The following is a 10448-nucleotide window of genomic DNA, read 5'->3' as shown; positions in this document are numbered from 1 at the left end:
TTCTTAACTTTGTTAAAAAAGCAAAACTCACAGAAGGACTTAGAAAGCTTTTCTTTCCACCCCAAAGGGCCAGGCATTCTGTCAATGCTGCAGCTGGCAAGCAAGAGGCAACCTTTGCTCCAGAAGTGCTGCAGCTGCTTGGAATCAATGCCAACAGGCTTGGGAACCAAGACCAGGGCATGGCAGTGTCTGCAAGCTCTATAAAAAGCTGTGCTGTGGGCACTGTGTGAGAGAGGTGACTGCTGGGGCTGAGAGAAGTGGACAGAGAACAGCTGACTGATGGAGAGCATCAGACAGAGGTTTGCAAGAGTTCAGCATATTCATTTTTGGACAAGACTGTGGTATGGTTTCCAAGAGAGTAAAACTAATAGAAAGCCCTGAGGAATAAAAAGCTTTGGAAAATGCAGCGGTGTGGTAGGGAGGTCAGGAAAGATTTTGCTCTGTAGAAAATATGAGATTGGTTTGCATGTTCCTCTTGTTTCTGTACACCTTAACCCAAGCCTTAGATCATCAGAAAAGTCAGCTTTGTCCAAAGGTAACTGGTATTAGAAGCTGAAAACCCAAAGAAGACTTCTTAAAACATAAGTCAGTAAGGTTAAATAGGTATCAATGGAGACAATATGAAGAACAATCTAATTTAAAAATACACTGGTGATGAGAATTTTTATATGAGTCATCCTGCTCCCAGTAATGGAGCACAGATTCAGCAGTGATTGAAATAGTATTATGTGGTTCTCTACAACTAATTTTTATTTTTCATACTCCTGAGAAAAAGAGCACACTTAAAATATTTCTGCATATAATACAAAGTAAGTATAAGCATACCTTGACAAAAAAGAAGACAACCAAAAAATTGGGATTATAGCCCTTGTAATCCTACCTTGGCTATCTGCATATTTTTCTCAGAACTGCTTCCTAGAGGAAGCTCCAGACAGATATAATTACTTCCACTCTTCAGGGGCTCAGTCTCTTCAGGAAGATACTTGTCAAAAATCCAACACGTAAAATATGGATGAGTGTCCCTATTGCAATATCATGGCTGAGCTATATAAACTTGCATCATCAGTCCCTGCTTTAAACACTTTCCATTTTCATTATGAATCTGCACTTTATATAGATAATTTTTTCTTTTTTTTTTTTCAGCCATAGGAAAGTAAAGGCTTTGCAAATCCTTCATTACAAAGTGCCAAACTCTATTTATTCTATTTTTTTTTTAAAATCCCTGAGTTATAACAACTAATGCAACAGATTTTTTTTTCAAGTAAGATTTACTTACTAGTAAAGTTATTTTTAGTTCTTTTTATGATCTAAAAGTAACATCTTGTAACAAAAGCATTTTACATTTACAGACCACAAGGATACCAGGAAACTGTCAGTCAGTGCATATGCAACAGATTAATCCAGCTACTGACTTCTCTATTACCATGTGAAGAATGTAGAAGGAAAAAAAAAAGGCAATAAAGTCTTGTGGAGAAAAAGTAGGATTATGTAAAATATATATATGTCAATGCAATTCCTTGAGATCTCCATTTCTCCATAGTTCTTACATCCAAACAAGTATCACATATTGAAAATGCATAATTAATTATATGAACATTAATGACATTTCAACAACAAAATCATAACATGTCCTCCTATTTTCACTAATTTTTTTAGTTTACAAAACCAGGTCTGTTTTCTTTTATCATAGAAACATGACTGTACCTGAAAAGATTTTTTAAATTTTAATTTTGTCAAATCAGAATATTGCACAAAGTGAGGAAGAGAGTCTTCTTAAAAATCAATTACTTTGATAATGAAATCAAGTATGACAGCAATGACCCTTGCCTACATTACAAGGTCAGTGCAGTGATCAGGGAGCATGGTAGGCACAACTTGAACCCAAGACTGGTTTAACTGCAGAATATGACATTGTTGTTACATGCATGCAAGAAAAAGAAATAAAAAAATAACTTAAAAATCAACAATATATTTTGATATCTGTATTACATGCCTGGATCCAGATGATCAGGAAAGACATCCATAAATGCATTCTCAAACAAGAGGCCAGTAGAAAAAAAAAAAAAAAAAAGAGGAAGAACAAGGAGCCTGCCTTCAGAACAGCATGCCTATCTACAGCTCTCCTTCTTCTCATGGTTCAAAAAAGACAGGAAAGATGGAAAAGCCCCCAGGAAAATGCTTTTCTGGGAAGTACGTTAGTCTATCTTGAATTGTGATTATTCCTCCAAAATGAACAAAATGAACTATCTTTCTTGGCCTTCTAGAATATACTGCAGACCTGTCAAGGAGCAGACTGGACTGGAACACCTCTCTGCATTTCTTTTCACCTCATGCTTACCAGCTAATGACTTTGAAACTGCAGTTTTGGAACTCGACTGGTTCATCAGTATTTAACTGGTAGAAAGCAGAGATGGAAAATTATGAAAAGGACCTTCCTGTTCATGACAGAGATCTACACTTCTGTAATAGGACAATGTTTTTGTTATCATCCAAAGGTCCCATAAGTTTCAGTTTTCCTGAGCAGAAAAGTGATAATTTTCTTGAACTCAACTAAGATATTTAAAATATTGAAACTGTTGAAAAAAGACAGCTGGTCAAGGAAGACTAGAGAATACAAAGCATTTACACTGTGTATTACTGAACTGGAGGCTTAATAAGCCAGTCTCTAATCAATGTAACTATCTCAGCAGAAAATTACTCATTCTTTTTATAGTACCAAATCATCTATTTATCACAGTACCCCTTAATAATTTCCGTGAACAAGGAATACAAACATTTCCTTCCTATAGCCTACTTCTCCACAAAACATCTCTTCCTCCCCTCCAAAACAAAAAACAAAAAAGAAAACAAAAAGAAAATCAAATAAAACCACAAAATAAACCCTACATATTATTCTCCTTTCCCTTTGATTACTTAAAGTGTTTCACTAAGATTTGCACAAGAAATCCATAAAGAAACAGCTATAGAGTGGGGAAGCCTGCATTTGAGCAAGTTCTGAAAACATTTAGCTAAAAAAATTAGTTAAATTTCCAATTCTAAATACTCATAACTGAGAGATGAGCAGTTTGGGATTAACACTGAAATAAAATTCAAAAGCTTAGTCAGGAAAGGGTAATGGAATGTTAACTGCTTTTATCCTATGGGTACATGAAAACTCAAATTCATTATAACTAACAAGAACAAGTTGAGTGTGCTCAAGACCAGTTCCATTTGCCCAGCTGAAATGCTTCCAGAACAAACTGCCCTGACAGTCAACAGATGTCTCTGCCTCAGGTTGCCTGATTACATCTGCTAGACAGTAACAAAACATTAGGTACCAGCTACTGCAGTGCCTTCTACAAGGGAAGGCAGAGCTTATGGGGCAGGATTTGTTAGTTTTTGAATTCAGATAATTTAATGCCTTCAGAGAGCTGCAAGTCCTGACCATTTCTCTACCTTGTATTTTGACATTTTAACAGTCTGTTACTGGAAATGACAACAGCACTCATACGATGTAAAAGCTTACTATAAGGATAATAAATAAGATGACAGGAGATGCTAACAACTTAGCCCTAAGTCATCAACCTAAAGGTAATTAAAACCAAGAGTTATACAAAACAGTAAAAGTATTTCACAAGGAAAGAAAACATTCAGTAGAATTCTGACTGTGGAATCTGACAAAAACCAATTTGCTACAGGAAGCTGTCCCAGCGTGCTAGAATGTTCTGAGGGTATTGTCAGCTCTTACCACTTTCTTCTGCCATAATCCATGAAAGAAAGAGTAGACTTTAATTTAGGAGATATTCAACAGACAAATCAACCCACAGCTACCAACTAGCTTAATAATAAAAGTATTATTTATTATTATTCATTTCATTCTAATGCTAGTTTTATGTTTTCTTTATCATACTGAAATTATCTGAGTGTGCTTCATCCTAGCCCATTTGTGCAACATCCTAGTTGCACTGCAGAATAAAACTAAATGCGTGAAATAGATAAGAAAAAAGTACAAATAACTGAATGTCAATTTAAAAAGTGCTTAATAAGCTTAATATGCTTAATAAGCTTGATGCCATACTAAGCCAGGAGCAAAACTCTGATCATACTCTAAGATTCCTCCCCTCATCCCTGATTCCTTTCCAATCCAAAATCTTTTTCTGTAAAAACTGTGAAAAAAGTTTATGGCAATAAATTGCCATATTTGGAATGACAATGGCAGTGCTCCAGAGTTTATGCATTTTGTTGACAAGAGTTTCTTTCAGAACAGAGTTTCCTTTAAAAAAAGCAAGTGACCACTCCAAAACATGATGTTTATCAACAAATTAGTTCTGGACAGACCTTTCTGTTTCCTTTTTCTTTTCATTCACACACAAATATACCTTCTGGCAGCATCACACAAAAGTCAAAATAGAACTTCCAAGAGTTTTCCAGACATTTGTAAAATTGTACAAAGCTTCAAACAAATAGTTCTTTCATTTGATACACAATACAAACCCAATAGATGTGTCTGAGCTACAAAGGAAGAAAAGTTAGTCAAGCTTACTGAATGCAATAAGGACCTAATATTTTGTCTTTAAATTTCAAAGTAGAGAAGGGAGAAAGTAGGAATAACTAGAAATAGTATTTGCTTAAGCAAAACCAGGAGATGTTCCATTTTGATGCACAAAATAATTTAGCATTTAAAAATCTGGGGAATTTTGGGGACATCATTAAGAGGACAGCAGGAGTAATTTAGCTCAGCAAAATCACACTGATTTTGTCAATCAAAAACCACCCCTACTCCTTAAGCTATAGATGATGATGAAAGCTGAATCTTCAGTATTTTATATTTTTAGTCTCTTTAAAGTACTTTCTTCCTTATTAGGAACTTAATATTTTTCATCTGCCAAAGCATCTGTTCTCTGCAAGGATTCACCATATCAGCTAATTCGCCAAGGCAGCACCATTAAGCAGCAGCTCAAGGAATATAAACATACAAAGATCTGTTGTGATAAAAAAATATTCTTCAGGTCTACCGAGGAGCCCGCTAATGGTTAGCCAAAAAAGAAAAAAAAAAAAAAATCTCAGCCAATAAGATCTATGACCAACCACTTCTTCCTTCAACCTGTTACGGTTCTGGATAAGGGGAGATTTTTGGGAAGAGCCCTCAGGAAGAGGAGGGCTCCCGGAACGGCCCTTTCTGCCGACCCGGCAGCAAGGTAGAAGCAGCTCCGGCTGGGGCTGTGCTTCCAGAGCTGCTGCTTGCCGAGCGACCCGGAGCGGGCGCGGTACCTGCGGTGTTCCTGCAGCGCCCATCCTCACGGAAAGCCGCTCCCGAGCATCTGCGAGCACCTGAAGCGAGGGCAGCAGCGGAGCCGCCCTGTCCGCGGCCGGAGCCCTCGGGCCGCTCTGCTGAGGGGCGAACCGGGCATCACTGAGCGGCATCACCGAGTGGCATCACCGGCCCTGCTGCCCGCGCCGCCGGACAGGGAGCCTGGGGCCGAGCCGGGCCCGCCGCCGCCGGGCTCAGCCCGCGCTGAGGGGAAGGGGGCTCAGCCCGCGCTGAGGGGAAGGGGGCTCAGCCCGCGCTGAGGGGAAGGGGGCTCAGCCCGCGCTGAGGGGAAGGGGGCTCAGCCCGTGCTGAGGGGAAGGGGGCTCAGCCCGGGCTGTGGGGAAGGGGCACTGAAGGGAAGGGGCTCAGCCCCGCGCTGTGGGGCAGGGGCTCAGCCCCGCGCTGAGGGGAAGGGGCTCAACCCGGGCTGTGGGGCACGGGCTCAACCCGGGCTGTGGGGCACGGGCTCAACCCGGGCTGTGGGGCACGGGCTCAACCCGGGCTGTGGGGCAGGGGCTCTGAGGGGAAGGGGCTCAACCCCGCGCTGTGGGGAAGGGGCGCAGCAGCAGCGTCCCCCGCCCGCCCGACGGCGCTTCTCGCCAGGAGCCGCGGCCGGCACAACGGGGCTGGGCAGCGCCGCTGTGCCCCGGCGCCTCGCCGCCATCCAGAGCCGCAGCCGCTGCCCCGCACCCTGCGGGCATCTCCGCAGCTGTCCACGGGCTCGCTGAGTTCGTCAGGCAGCGCCCGCCCGGCGGCCGGGACATGGAGCGGTGTGAGGGAGAACCTGCGGGAGCGCCGGGTGTGAGGGCACCGGGCCCGGGCAGCAGTCTCGGAGCTTGTCGGGTTTTTAATTTGGAGCTTCATCTTTGCTGGCAGCTGGGTAAGAGTTCTTAGAAACTTGTCTTCACAACTTTTTCCAGCACAGTACCCAAGTCAGCAAGCCCTGCCTGGTGAGAACCAGCTTTACAGCTCTTTCTCAAATCCTTTTTAACTAAACCTTTAGAAATTATTCTGCAAGGCCATCTGCTATTGCAATAGGGATAATTTCTATGCTGTAAGGGTCACAAGAAAGATGTTCTTCCGTGCTAGTGTCCATATAGCGTTTGGCTCATTGGAAGTGTCACCCACACCTGTCCCTCATACAGGACTATGGGGGGGATTTTAGTTTTAGTTCTCTTAGGGAACTGTAAATACCTCAGAATTAATTAAGGAAAATGTACTAACTTTGTTAAGAAGTTAAAGGTGGGCTTTGTTTTTCTTTTGTCCTTTGCTCTTTGCCAGTCATAAAATTATCCAGTTATGATTCTGCATTTTAATGATTAAAAAAAAATCCTAATAAAGTAACAAAGTATAAATATATCCTAAATAATTTCCCCCAGAGAGACCTATTTTTTTTTTCTTTTTTGTTATCAAATTGAGAGGACAACTAATGTCTTTACAAGCAATTTATTGGGTGAAAGTATGGGTGTTAAGTCTTTGATATAGGTCTTAATGTCTCTACTAACTTTGGGCAGAGGATTTGTTACAAAGCCCAAACAGTTTGGCTCCTGGAGCAAACAACTGGATCTGCTCAAGCCTGAACTTCTGAACTTTGGGGGAAAATAGTAGGTTCTAGGGGGAATACGTGGTTGGCAGTTTGGGAAGGTTGTACCTTCCCTGCACCTCAGCAGTGGGGAAAGGAGGAGGGTGGCATGCAGCCAGGAGTTCAGGATAAAAGGAGGCTGTGCCCTCTGGAACCTCGAGAGAGAAAACCCACCAGGTGTGTGCCCCAGTGCACTCTCTCCTTTTATTCAAATAAAGTTGAAGGCCTCCTCTATCTCCTTTTTGGACATAACCTCTGGCATTTGTGGATTTTCCTGACAAAATCCTTCCTTTCATAGCCTTCCTATGGAGGCCCTGTAACAACAGCCAGGACAGAAACAAGTTCCAGCTGCCTGCCAGAGTCACCAAAACCATGAAGATTTACCTTCCACTATAGCCTGCATCTGTCAAGATAGACAGATAAAAAAATACCAATCTAGTCATCTTACCAAGTTTAGTTATTTTGACAAGGCTAGTATTGCTCCCATGATCTTGCATAGCACATGTAACTGCAAGGACTTTTTTTTTATTGTTTTGTTTTCATGTCTAATAAAGGGCTTGATATGTTATAAATATATAAAAAATGCACTTCAGAAATCACACAGTGCTGTATTTTGGGCTTGGTTTGTGGGTTTTTTCACTTTTTTTTCTACCTCTACTGCTAACTACTGATCTTGAACAGATTGTGCTGGTTTGTGCTGGGGCAGACTTATTTTAAATATTATTTATGCTTTATCAGCAGTCTAGAGAAACACACAACAAGGATTTTAATTGCATGTATTATTATTTGGTACTTCAAAATTTTAACTGTAATGCAGCTTTGTGTCCTACTTTGGTGCAGGATTGCAAAGAGTACAGATTGTTAAGTGATTATATTTGAGCAGGACAGGTTTTGTGATCTTTTTGTTGCTTCTGTACAATGTCAAGCACAGAAAGGGATCAGAATAAAGCAGCTGTGACTTATTTTTGTATTTGCAAGGACTTGCATTATACAAATAGATGTGTTTAACACAGCCTTTGCATCTGCCAAAGTGAAATCTAATGTAATGTCGTTCATAGAATGCTGATTTTTATATCAAGTTCATTCTGTTCTGATTATATGCAATAAGAATTTTGTATCACTGTAATTGTAGTTTTTTAAATCACACATAATAGTAGTAAAGTCCATTCAACAAAGTACAGGGACTAAGCTGTTCTAGGCACACACTTCTAATGCATCAGAGTAATTAAAAGGCCATAGAATCACCATGGGATGTTAAGGGGTTGGAATGGACCATAAAGATCCTCTACTCCCAACCTCACCATGCCTCGTGCAGGGACAGCTCCCACTAGACCTTGTTCAAGGCTTTTTCCAACCTGTCTTTGAACACTACCAGAGTTCACACTGTCATCTGGGGCCTCAACATTTCTGAATATTTTATCTCCTATTTACAGTTTTTTAGGTGAAAATCTGATGTGGTGTAATTTAATATTACTTATACCAAACAACTATATTTGATTGCTGATCAGTGGGCATTTTTCATGATGGAATTTTTAGCTTTCCTCTTTTGTAGCAAAACATAGTCTTCCCATAAATCTGAGAAACTAACAATTGAGTTAGTTAACACACCTTTCTAATGGGTCATGAAGCTGGAATGTACTTAGTATTGGAAAGTTACTTGTCTCAGTTAAAGACACACCTTTTGACACTGGATGTTCTGGCACACATCCTTGTGGCCATCTGTTAGGGTGAATTATTTGCTAAAGTCTGAAAAGAGCTGGGATTTTCTTTTTCAGGGGTTTTCTTGCTATGTCTTAAAAGTGCAGAATTCTGGTTCTGCAGCCCTTATGCCTGTGCCTGGCAATGCATGTGCTTTGTATGTGCTTAACGTGGTGGGATTAGGATATCAGACTGAAGTACAGGGAGATGCCTTGCTAATTAGAAGATAATTCTTGGTAGCTTCCAAGCTATAGGCTAGACAGTTTACAAACAGCTGTGTAGCAACATGATGATGTTACAGGAAAAATCTGTCAATCTAACAGTATGTTTCATTTTCTTTTTTCTTTTTTTATTTTTCATTCCACAATTATCCAGCAGAACAATGCATTCCCCTATGCAGCTGAATCATGTATGTTTTTACACTTTCTAATTAGCTTTTTAATTTATACCCTGTTCTAGTACTTTCTGTGCAAATGGGGTGATAATAAATTCATTTTTATCTCTTCAGAAATCAGTGTATTTCTTTCAGAAAAGATAAATTACAGGATGAACCGTTGTCCACCTAAAAATTCAACATTTCAAAGAAAAACAACAAACAAAACCAGACTCTCTACTATTGGAAAATTCTAACATTAATTTTAATATAACTGTCTTTAAGATGGTTTTAAACATGTAACACCAGGTTTTACAATACTTGCCATTGTTTGGGGCTATTTTTTGTTTGACTGTTCTGTGGCTAGGATGCCAACTCTGTATTTTAATGAGAAAAGCTTTACAAATTAAATACATGACTAAAAATAAATGTGATAATTAGTCTGTGAATGGTATCCACAAAAATAGTGGACATATTTGATAGCCTAAATCCTTATGTGCTTTCCTTCTGGATTTCATAATGGCACTATTTCAAATCCACGTTAATTTATGTAGTAAGACCTCTGTTCTGTAACTTAATGACATGCAAACATGTTTGTATCCATGTCATATAAATTGTTACAAAGAGGTGCTAACTTGGAAATAGTGTTTTTTGCCCTTCAGCTGAAGGCCACCGCTATTGGTAAGAAATACAACGGGAAACAGCGTTGTACTACTTTGGCTCACAAAAAAAAAAAAAAAAAAAGCAGTGTTCATGTAATGTAAACTTCTTGTGAAAATCTTAGTAATGGTAGTATGCTGCAAACTTTTTAAAAAGTTGTTTTGAGGTCTGTGAGCATGATTAATGGGGAACTTGTGGTTTTGGTTTTTATATTAGATTCTTGTCCAAATAACAATTCCTGGGCCACAGCAGGGGTCCTGTTTCCATTTGGTCTTTAAGTATTTAAGGACTACACAGTATTGTAATATTTTTCCATATACAGATCAATTTGGCATGTTAGTACACTTCCCTTGCTCCAGCTGACTTTGTGGCACAGTTACCAAAAGTCCTTTGGGACCTGGCTGAAGAACTCTCACAACATAAAAGCAAACTGCTTTGTTTTTTAAGCCACAAAGGAAACTCCTGTTAGTTTTAAATTAGTCTTGAACAGCACAGCTGCTCTCCCCTGTAGATCTACATTAGACTTGTTGAATCAGCTTGCTTTTATTCCCTGTAACAGAGGTCCTGATCTGCAATTTAGATTTATTCTTGCTTCGTTTTGACCTTGGTGGAGGAACAAAAGCAGTGGTTTTGGCAGATGAGGTTACACGCGATGATCTTTCACCCCACTGTAGCAACAGAGCATCCACTGCCTTTCATCTCTACCTCTGGCTCCTTGGGAGAAAAAAAAAATGTTAAAAAGAGAATTAATATAAAATGCTACAACATGTCTCACTAGCTGTTCAGCTGTGTGCAGGTGGAACTTCTCAAGAAGCTGGAAAGAGCTTGAAGAATGTGAATTGGAT

The sequence above is a fragment of the Erithacus rubecula genome, assembly GCF_903797595.1.
Source record: "Erithacus rubecula genome assembly, chromosome: 3".
Taxonomy (NCBI): domain Eukaryota; kingdom Metazoa; phylum Chordata; class Aves; order Passeriformes; family Muscicapidae; genus Erithacus; species Erithacus rubecula.
Note: the sequence above shows the minus strand (reverse complement) of the source record.